General features: G+C 42.1%; 1 long non-coding RNA gene across 1 annotated transcript; it reads left to right on the top strand.

Annotated features, from left to right (window-relative positions):
* The first annotated feature begins 8,295 nt into the window (after window positions 1-8,295).
* LOC123822183 lies at window positions 8,296-10,811 on the top strand. Its single transcript, XR_006786230.1, has 3 exons — window positions 8,296-8,414; window positions 9,818-10,012; window positions 10,624-10,811. It is a non-coding gene; the product is annotated as an uncharacterized LOC123822183 (long non-coding RNA).
* Window positions 10,812-11,066: the final 255 nt, after the last annotated feature.

Consider the following 11,066-nt stretch of genomic DNA (forward strand, 5'->3'; position numbering starts at 1 on the left):
GCTTTTCATATTAAAATGCCCTCATGCGAGGACTTGAATATAGGTTTTTGAATCTCACCAAACACATTTTTCTAGACTTGTTACTCTTAAAATAATATAACCTTCGTGGTACATAGGAAATGACTCAGAATTCTTATGTAATTGATCATTATTATGTAATTTATATTAGATTTTCTATTTATTTTAGAAGAAAAATATAAATGTGTTCCCCCCCAAATTAAAAAGCACTAATGGCCATTATTTTCAGTTTACTGTATCGGTTCAATTGTGTCACTTAGGCAAAGAGGGCACTGGGCACAAACCCGCAGCCCTTTCTCTCGTTCTGTTGCTGCTTTTCTAAAGACGACTTGGAGTGACTGACCTTTTGGAATACCCAGTGGCTTCTAAAATGGAAATATTTCAGAGGATAACATGAAATGAACCTGAAATAATAATTATCTGTGACTTAGTTTAGAAACTGGTCAGGGTCACTTAATAAACATCAGGGTAAAAATGTTTCAGCAACTTTCTCTCTGTTCAAGGTGAAGGAGGATTTTCGCTGGACACGTTCTGTAGAACTGGGCACATGGCAGACACTCAACACACTTCTCTAAGATTTCGGAGGAGGGTGGGCAGGACGATTTGTTGGGTTTTCTCTAAATGGGAAAGACCAGTGGAGGGGGGAAAAACGGTAAGGAGAGATGTTCAGAAAGACGGCGGTAGGCTGGGACCGGATGAAGTGGAAGTGGCCACACCCACGAGGGGGTTGAAAACACCGTTAAGACTTGTGGTGACAACTCTCCCACTTAAAGTTATTTGTAAAATGGTTTGACAGATTGGCTTTTCGGATGCTCAAAAATAGGTCAAACGTTTTGTTTCCAGGAAGATGGGGTGAACCTATTTCCCCCTATTCCTCCTACTAAGTACAACTAAAAGCATTAATATAAAAACACACATAAGCAGACTCTGAAAGGTGAGAGAAGAATGCAGATTGCCTAGGGACCTCAGTGCACAAGGTGTGATAGATCCATTGGTGAGTTTTTAACATTTTTTTAGCGTCATTTATCCCAAATTAAGAGCTGACGCCATCACCCCTAAACACCCATGAGTGTAAGCCCTAACAAAGGCCTGCTCTCTCTAGCCAGGGAACCAGGTGAGGAGTAGCCTAGCAAAGCAGAAAATTTTAGACCCAAATCACTGCACTCCAGCCTCACCCCCACTCATCCAGCCGGTGGAGTGGGAGGTCTGGACTCTATCTACCTGCTTGGGCTCTGAGAGGCAGATCCAGATCACCCTGCCCAAATGGTGTCAGACAATGCTGATTAGGGAACCGGATTTTTCGCTCATTTTAGTAACAAAGCTCCAACCCCTGTAATAACAGTGAAGACTTTGTGAGGAGCGGAGACTTCTACCCAACCCAGGATCAAAGAGGTGCCCCACCTCCTCCTGGTTAGAGTGGTGGCAGAGGGCACTTAGTGGAGAGGCAGGCAGGCCTGTCATCACTGCCCAGTGGTGACAAGGCCACCCCCTTTCCTGTGGTGTCAGTGGAACCCACAAGGAGAGCAGTAAGGATGCAGTAATAGCAGGAACTCAATAAATGTTACTCTTCTGTTACTGTTCTGTTGCTCTTCCACACCCCAACCTCTCTTAATGAGAAGGCCAAGAGCACTCATGGTCAAATGTAAAATCCTTTAGACCAGACTAGCTAAGCTCTGTCCCCAAATGCCAGATGATCCATTCTACTCTCTAATTTCTTTGCTGTTAAAATGCTTTTTTTCCCCTTTAGTTGATTGTTTGGCAGACATTGTTTCTCTCTGTGAGGACAATTTTAGCATCACGGTTAAATTTAGAGGTTAATTTCTGGAGTCAGAGTCTAGATATAGATTCTGGGTCCACAGATAGGTGGTAATTTACTGTTTTTCTGAGGCTCAACCTCCTCATCTGTGTTACAGGATACAACTACTACCTACCTTCACTAAGGCTGCTGTCCTGATGAATGAGTTAGCATGTGTGGGGAGTTCAGAGCTGTGCCTGGCCTAGGGAAAGCACCCTCAGCAGACCGTGGTTATTTGTGGGATATAGATACGTGGATCGCCCTGTCACTTGGAGGCTGTGCCTAGGAGCCACCTTTCCTCAACAGTTTACTTTAGCCTTTGATCTTCAGGCAGAATTTCTGCCCTCCAATCTTGCCTTCCCCATCCTTCCCCTCACCCTCCTCCATTGGAGTAGTCTTTCTTAATATATTGGTAGGTGGGCACTCTCAAAGTTTGTTCAAATGAAATTAGGTACGGGTATAACGCACTAGGGTTCTCCAGAGAAATGAAACCAATAGGATACACACACACACACACACACACAGACACACACACACACACACACAGAATTTTTTAAGGAATTGGCTCCTGCTAAAGTGGAGGCTGACCAGCCTGAACTCTGAGGAGCAAGCCAGTAGACTGGAAATTGAAAAAGTTTGGGCTACAGTCTTGAGTCCAAAATCTACAAGCTGGAAACTCTAGGTTGCCGTATTTCTTCCTCAGGAAATCTCAATCTTTGCCCTTATGGACTTCAGTGGATTGGATAAGGCCCACCCACATTATGGAGTGTAGCCTGCTCTACTCAGAGTTTCCCATTTAAATGTTAATCACATCTAAAAGATACCTTCACAGCAACAGCTAGACTGGTGCTGGGCTCCATAGCCCAGCCAAATGACACATAAAAGTAACTGTCACATATAGAGAAACTAATTTTACACTTATTAATATTATATGCCTATTATTTTGTGAGTTAAAAATCAATTATTACCTGCAATTCTTCCAAACTAGGCAACTACGTGGAGGCATAGTAAACTGCCCAGAATTAGAATGGTAAAATCAGTGACTCATTTCTGTAAACAGAATTTCCTGTACTCTCAGCACTATCATTATCTGTCAGCACGTCAGCTGTCTGACGCTGCTGACCCCAGGTCAGGTCTGTCAGCTGACTTGGTATGACGGTGAGTCCTGCAGATGCTGGGGTCTGCCCTGCAGCCTCCTGGGTGCATTAAAAAGACTTGCTGGGGGATCTTCTTTTGCCTCACATGAATGCTTTGTCTGCTTCGGTTTCAATGGAGCCAATGTTCATTTCTTCAGGTATGCTGCATATTTAAATTTATTAGTGATGATTAAATGGCATTTATAGATCAGCATCCTGGGCAGCTCCCCAAGCTAGCTTGGCCTGTAACTGGCTCTGTTACAGTAATCCAGGGTGGCAAGTCTGACTAAAACACAAGGAAAGGCGACTGACTCTTGCCTAAGGGTTTATTTGTCCTTTTTCTTAGAAGAAGCACCTCTGAACTTGAGCCATACCGGATCCCAGTCACACACATGGAAGCGGAAGACCTCAGGCTTCTGGCCCGGGCAGAGGGAGCCCGGCTCCTGGTCTGGGCAGAGGAGAGTGCTTTGGTTGGCCAGTTTAGAAGGAGATGCTGAGAAACAATACTTCATTCCCCACCTGCCCCTTAGATATTGAAAAACCTGTAACAGATATGAAATAGGTAATTTTAGTGAAAATTTATAGTGATAAAAATCCTAAAAAAAACAAATTGCAAAGTAATACAGTGTGGGGCAAACGTCGGTTCACAGTTGTGAGTATGCAAAACAGAGTTTATTCTTGTGTTACTATTTACTAATTACTGTATCATTTTCCATATGAACAATTGTAAACATACTTTTGCCTCATCTTGTATAAAGGGATTAATTTTATGTATTATACCTCAGAGTGTTTTCATAGCTAATTAATAGAGTGGGAAGGGGATTAGAGTTGCCTAATCCAGATCCTTTGTTCTTCGATAATGAAGCCAAGCCTGAAAGGTGCTGCGTGTGCCAGTTAATTCATTAATTGCTAGACATTAATTTACCAGTTAATTTGATAATCGCCAAACCAGGACAAAAACCAAGCAGTGTGGCTTCCAGACCAGGACCCCTGCTATTGCATTCCGTGTGAAATTGTTCTTCAATATTTTTAGCTTTTTTCTTTATTCCTCTAAGAAACAACTTTATAAGAATGCAGGTTTGCTTTAAACTATACAACCTTTGCTGGAGGGCAGGAACCCACAAACGGAAGAACTCATGTTTGTATTTGTACAGCACCTTCTCCAAATGTGTTTATTCTCGTAGCTTCCATTGGGTCCCTAGACTACCTCAGCGAACACTGAGGATCTGAGGCTCTGCCCCCAAACTGGTTTGTTCAACAAAGCAGCTGCTGTGTGCCAGGCGGCATGCTACATAGTGGGATTACAGAGATAAGAAGTGATTTTACCCCAAAGGTACTCTATTTATTTGGGAAAAAAAGTACATGCAATCAGATACACTACAGTAAGTGCTATAGTAGTGGAACAATAAAAAGAGAGGACCCTAAACTGTAAATGAAAAACTTGTGCCTTCTAGGGTGCCTTTTGCAAAAGTACCCTTTGAAACAGTCTAAGAGGATGGAAGTAGTTTACCTCGCAATGAATGGAGAGGCCTCAAGGCAAAGGAGGGCTGGTGCGGGGTAGGGGTGGGCGGAGCATGGTGGTGAGAACACAGGAAGAACTTGGTGAGGCAGGAGAAGAGGGTGGGCAGGGAGCTTGGGAAGGGTCCTACATGCTGGGGAATGCTCCTACCACCGAGGTTTTTACCATGAAGGTAAAACCACAGAGACTTTCAAAAAGAGAGGATGGGATTTGACATAGATTTATTTTTCTGAAAGATAAAGCTGATTCTCAGTTACTTCACTTAGAAATAAGATAAAATATTCCTTCTATGACATTTGTTGTTGGGATCAAATAGTGCATATGAAAGTGCTTGGTAAATTACACAGCAAGATATACATGTGAAATATTTATTCCTGTCACATGACAAAATCAGATGGTGAAACTTGTGTGTGAGTAAATATTGGGCAGACAACACACTTCTGAGCATCCACAGCATTTTGAGATCTAACCCTGAGGATATTTCCACCAGATTCTGCAAGTACATGACAAAGAATACATCACTAGATGCCTCTGTCAAAATTGCCTCATGAAACTGCACATTTGACTTTACATTAGGATCCTTACGAAAAATAGTGTAGAAGCTACTTCATCATTTGCTTAAAAACCTTTCAAAAATTTTGGCCATTAAATAACTTATTTTTTAAATGTGAGTAAATTAATTATTAATTAATTATTATAATAATCATATGTGATAATTAATTAATAATTAATTTACTCACATTTAAAAATGTGAGTAAATGTGATAATGTGATAATGTGATAATGTGAGTAAATGTGATAACATAATTAATTATCATATATTATTATTATAATAATTAATTAATTAATACCAATTGAGGAAGTAAGAGAAGATGAGCACCAAAATTCATATACTAGAAAGTTCCCTGCAATGTTATTTATAACGAGGAAAATTCAGAAATGACTTAAATGTCTCTCAATGGTAGTAAAAATTAAATTATGGCTTTTGTACATAGTGGAATATTTTGTAACTATCAAAGTTATGATTTCAAAAACTACTAGTATAACAGAGTGCTCAAAATATTATGTGAAAAAAATTGTAGGGTAGATCATTTGCTCCATATCTGGGGACAAATCATTGTAGTTTCTCCTCCCTAAATTGAAAAGAATGGATATAATTGGAATATTTAATTTTTTCTGCATTAAATTATTATAAAAGATTTTTCTTATTAAAATTTTTCCAAAACTTAAAAATTTATTATTAACTGTATAATAAGGAAAAACTAATGTTTTAAAAAAGATTTATATTAAGTAATTTTGTGCTAAGAAATTATTATTTTTAATTTATCTTTCTGTGGTTTATGCTTTTATGTTTTTGATGGAGCAACTAGTGTCAGTCTGAGAGATTTTACTCCATTAACTGTAGGTTTCTGAGTTCCTCAACCCTCTTTTCTCTAAGAAAAATTTAAAATGTTATTTCTGCATATAAAGAGCTTACAATTTGTGTGAGACAAATTCTGGGAACAATCAGGACGTAGGAATCATAATTTCTTAAGATTAATAGTGACTTTCCAAATTAGTACACCATTTTGATTTGATAAAAGCAGAAAATGAGGCTAAGAGAGAATCAGCTCCCAGTACCAACAAGGACCCGGGTATCCTGGGGCTCTAAAGATGCAGGCTATCACTCCAAATCCCAGAGGAGACCAAAGTCGGCCTCCATGAAAGAGTTAAAGGAGGCAGGGCTGGGTAATCCCTTCGGTTATGACCGTTCTTCAGCAGGCAATGAGTCTGTGGGGCCCTTCAGCCACTGAGACCACCCTCACTGATGGCATCCCACTGGCGACAGTTAGGTCTGTGGTGTCAGACACTAGTCGTATCCATGAGTATCACTTCTACAAAGATAAACCCACATGTTCGATTAGGCTGTGAATTAGGATGCTTTCAACTGCCCGTGACAGAAACCCAACCCAAACCATAACAAAATAAATACATTAGAAGCAGGGAGGAATTCACTGATATGTAACTGGGAAGTCACGGCTTTAAGACTGGCAGGTTCTAGGAGCGCAGACGTTGCTGCCAGGGCTCTGGCTGCAGCCTTCTGTCTCATCGACTCTCTGCTCGGCTTCACTCTTCAGGCAGGTGTGCCCAGGTACCAGGCAATATGGCTGCCAGAAATCAAGGCTTATACCCTACTGTTTAGAAACCCCCTGGAGATGTTTCTCTAGAAAGTTCTAGCAGACAAATCCCTGGGAAGACCCTCATATTCCCCAGGGCCTACTATGTACCCGTCCCTGAGCCTGTCACTGACTCTCGTTGGAGATTTAGTCCCATCCTCACCACCTGGAAAGTATTCCCCTTGGTAAAGAGGTGTCCTATTAATAGAAGCAAAGTTGGCAGAAGGGGAGGGGATGCTCACCAGGTCTCCACTATGAGAGGCAGTGCTAATGACCTAAGTATTAGAATTAACCATGCAATACAGAGGTAAATAGAAAAGGAGAGAAGGGAATAATAATAAGTCTGCTAGCACAGTTTTCCCAGAGCAAATCAGTGATGACACATACTAGGGTTATATAAAATTCTGTTAATAATAGACTAAATAAAGCCTAATTGGACAGTAAGCCTGTTGGAAAGAAAACTCACGCTATACTCACAGTGACAAATCATTTTTTGACATGTGCTTTCAGGGACAATTGCAGTGATGAGCCCAGTCCAACTTGCTGCTATTAGAGATGAGGTATTCTTTTTTGAACAAACACTTAGACTGGAGTCTAAAAGGCAGAGTTGTAATAGAAACATCTCCTTAAATAATGACTTCAGAGACTGATCACACATACAGTTACAGAGATTTTAATTAGGAAGCAAAACTTCTGAAAAAATGGAGGAACAGAGCCCCAATGTCACCTATATGTGAGAGTGAATTCTCTTATCCCTAATATGGTAGGGTGAAGAATTTACCACAACAATAATTTCTCCTGACATTTGTATCACGCTTTACACTGTCAAATATTAACTCAGGTAATCTTTACCACATTCCCAGGAAGCAGACATTATTATAGTCACCTACGTTTTATGGGTAAGAACACTGAGGCACCGAGAGGCCGGCCGCACTGCTCCTGAGAATTTGAGAGGTCGACTTGAATTCTCCCATGGATGGTGTTCCGTGCATATAACAAGGAGAATGCATGTTTGCTGAGAGAGAACTGAGTTTCACTCCTGTCTCTACCCCTGCTGTATAACTATGGCCTTGAGGCTGGAGTCGGGGAGAAAGGGCGGCCACATCCTGTCCTCTGGATATGCCTAACGGGAAAAATCTGCTGACAGGAAAGGGAAGTAAAAGCACAGCCTGCACCTTCTGGCTTGAAGGGGAAAAACGGGAAATGGAAGCAGAGGAAAAGGGCAGAGGCGAAGTTTTAGGTTTTCCTTCCACTTTCTCAGGCATGAATCCAAGGGGAAGGACTGTGGGTGAGCCCAGCAATAGGAGGTCTGCCTCCATGTGTGTTCAGACAGAAAGGCAGTCCGCCCCTGAGTCCGGGGCAGCCCCGACTGGAGTAGTCCTAACAAAGCTCAGTGCACAGTGTGATCTGCTAGCGGGGAGAGACACGGTTTAGCAACTGGCAGTGCCGTCGTTGCCCGCAGTGCAGCGAGGCCTGGCGGGGAGTTCGCAAGGGTCCCGAAACTAGGGCCTCCACAGGAGCAGAAGTACCCAGAAGATGCACAGGGGCCAGAGTTGGAGAGTTAGATTCGGAAATTGTAAATTTAGCTGAATGCTTGTGCTTTTCTCTCTGAAAATACGTTTCTGTTCTTATAAATGAATTTAACAACTGGGGTTTTCTTTGAGAAATTCATTTTGTAGCCATTCTCTTTACCTGGAAAGTAAGGAATTCCACAAATGTCCTTCAGAAGCATTGACTAGCATGGAATGACTACTCGGCTATAAGCCAGGATAAAGAATACATGTTCTTAAGGTAAATACTGTATAATTGTGTTTACATGTGGAATCTAAAAAATCAAGTCACAGAAACAAAGAACAGATTGGTGGTTTCCAGAGGTGGGGGTGGGGTGGGGGAAACAGGTAAATGTTCAAATGGTACAAACTTCCAGTAATAAGATAAATAAATCCCGGGGGTGTAATGTACAGCATGGTGACTAATAATATTGTATTGTACATTTGACAGGTTAATAAAAGAGTAGATCTTAAAAATTCTCATCATTAGAAAGAAATGTGTAACTACGTATGATGATTGCTGTGAAGGAAATGTACTATGGTGATCTTTTTGATACATGTATACATATATCAGATGATTGTGTTCTACACCTTAAACCGACACAAAATTATATGTCAAGTATATCTTCATAGAACTGGGAAAAATACATTTTATAACCAGCTTTAGTGCTTATTTCCTGCGAAAGTTGTTACAATACTACTGCTTAATCCTGTGGCTCTGCACTGCGCTGTGAGGGCTGAGGTGCCCAGGTCCTTGTGGGGCCTGTGATTAGACTGCCAGCACCACCAGCCCAGAGACCCCATCACCAGCGGCATGACCTTGGTATGCTGTGTAAATGCAGGTTCACAGACAATGTGTTAACGCTGTATTTGTTTCTAGACTTCACCTTAACAGAACACGGTCTCTTTGGCCAGACAGTCATTCACAGAAATAAAAAAAAAATTCTCCTCTTGGACATTCTTTCCTCTCACTACATATTCAAGGAGGGCAGAGTTTCTCAACCTTTCGTGATGGACACTTGGACTGGATAGTTTTTCCTTGTGGGGAGCTGGTGTGTGCATCGTAGGGTGTTGAGTAGCATCTCTGGCCTTGACTCACTACATGCCTACTGGCAACAATTAGCATTTCCCCAGACACTGCTAAATGTCCCCTGGCTTGGGGTGGGGGAGGGCACAAAATCACTTTCAGTTGAGAGTCACTGTGCAGTGACACTTAGGTGCTCTTGGTCTGCATTCAATTATTTGGCTCTCCTCTGTGTTGGGGGCCTAGCCACAGCCCACCCTTGGCCCAGCCTCAGGCCTAGTGCAGATTCAGCCAGGAATTCAACAGAGTTTGACCAGTGGGTGGCTGTGGGGTTAGATGCCTGTGAGGGGTAGGTGGCAAAGAGGCTGGAGTCCTGACCACTGGCAAAGTTCATATTTGCTTTATTCTCTGCAGAGTTCAGTTAATTATCAGCACAATTACCATGATAATCGGAGACCTTATTTTTCTTTTTACCTAGTTAACCTTTTAAAAACTGTTGATTTTCTCAGTTAAAACTGGATCAACATTTGTTGATTCCAGTGTGCTGTGCAAAGACTTTTTTTGTCCTGTGCACATCATTTTATTTTAACATTTAAAAGAATCACTTATTCATTCGACAGCTTTAGCAGGCATGGCCGCCCAGTGAGTTCCACGCACACTTAGGTATTTGGAAAGTTGTTTGTTGCCCAGCTGCTGAACTGATGGAGTCAGGGATCACTGGCCACTCTGCCCACAGTCAACTCCGAACCCACCTTCTGCAAGAATGCGTTGTCCAAACAGGCTGTGGAGCAGCTACACTTGAACCTGGCCCCCAGGTAATGAAACCAGTGAAGTTAGCAAGTACTTGAATAGGACTGAATCATGGCAAATTCTTCAAAAACAATCAGGCAGCCAAAGACTACTATTTTTAATGTGTGGCATGGCATATGCAGGTTTGGGGAAAGTTGTGATAGCTGTGATAGCTCTGCTAGCTATTGAGAAGGATGGCCTTAGAGACACGGAGCTTCCCCCCAGGGATTTCTCCGCATCCAGTTTCTAATGGGTAATATGTTTCGGAAGGGAAGAAAAATCATTTCCTATTCTCTCCTCAGTGGGCTGGAAGGCTTCATTATTTCTCAATTAAAATCTGAAAAGATGGGGATTCTTATGCAGAAATGACATTTTTGTTCTTTGACCAACCCCCCCCCCCAACGCCCCCCCCAACCAATCAATTTCCTGGGCTCTATACATCTGCAGTTTTCTTTTTTTCTCTGAAAATGAATGTGCTTGGCTCAACTAAATTAAAAAAGCAAGAACTGAAACAAACAGCTGGATTTATTTAAGACGTTTCCTTTTCATTTCAACTTGAGATAAACTTTTCAGCAGATTGTCTTTGTGGCAGTTGAAAGCCAACATAAATTTAAACAGCGGGTGTCTCCCCTTTCAGAAACCAGGCCTTCCTGGGGCATCGGCCAACAGAGGCTTCGTGGGGATTTGGCAGGCAACTGCTCGGACCCAGAATCTGTCGGCTCCACACACACAGTGGGGATGCCCACTCTCTGGGACGATGTGACCAATTCAGATGCAATCTGGCACGGGGACTCCGTGGATGGGCTCATGAGCTGTCACCTGATATAATTTCCTGCTACTCGCCATGGCCCCCTGCCCAGCTCTTGGACCTTTCTCTTCATTGCATACCTCCTGCATGGGCAATAACAGATTGCTAATTTTCCAAAGGGGAATAAAAGTGATGCATGCTGCGAAAATCTCTGTTGATTATGTGAAAATAGTGTTTGTCCCCATTTCTTAAGCCTTGCCTTTCTGTTCATGTTTATCGTTTTCTCAGTGGGAACAAGACTGCCCCAATTACCAGAAGATTTTCTTCCCTGA

The sequence above is a fragment of the Phyllostomus hastatus genome, unplaced genomic scaffold, assembly GCF_019186645.2.
Source record: "Phyllostomus hastatus isolate PE091 unplaced genomic scaffold, TTU_PhHast_1.1 phas_contig_40, whole genome shotgun sequence".
In the NCBI taxonomy this organism is placed as follows: Eukaryota; Metazoa; Chordata; class Mammalia; order Chiroptera; family Phyllostomidae; genus Phyllostomus; species Phyllostomus hastatus.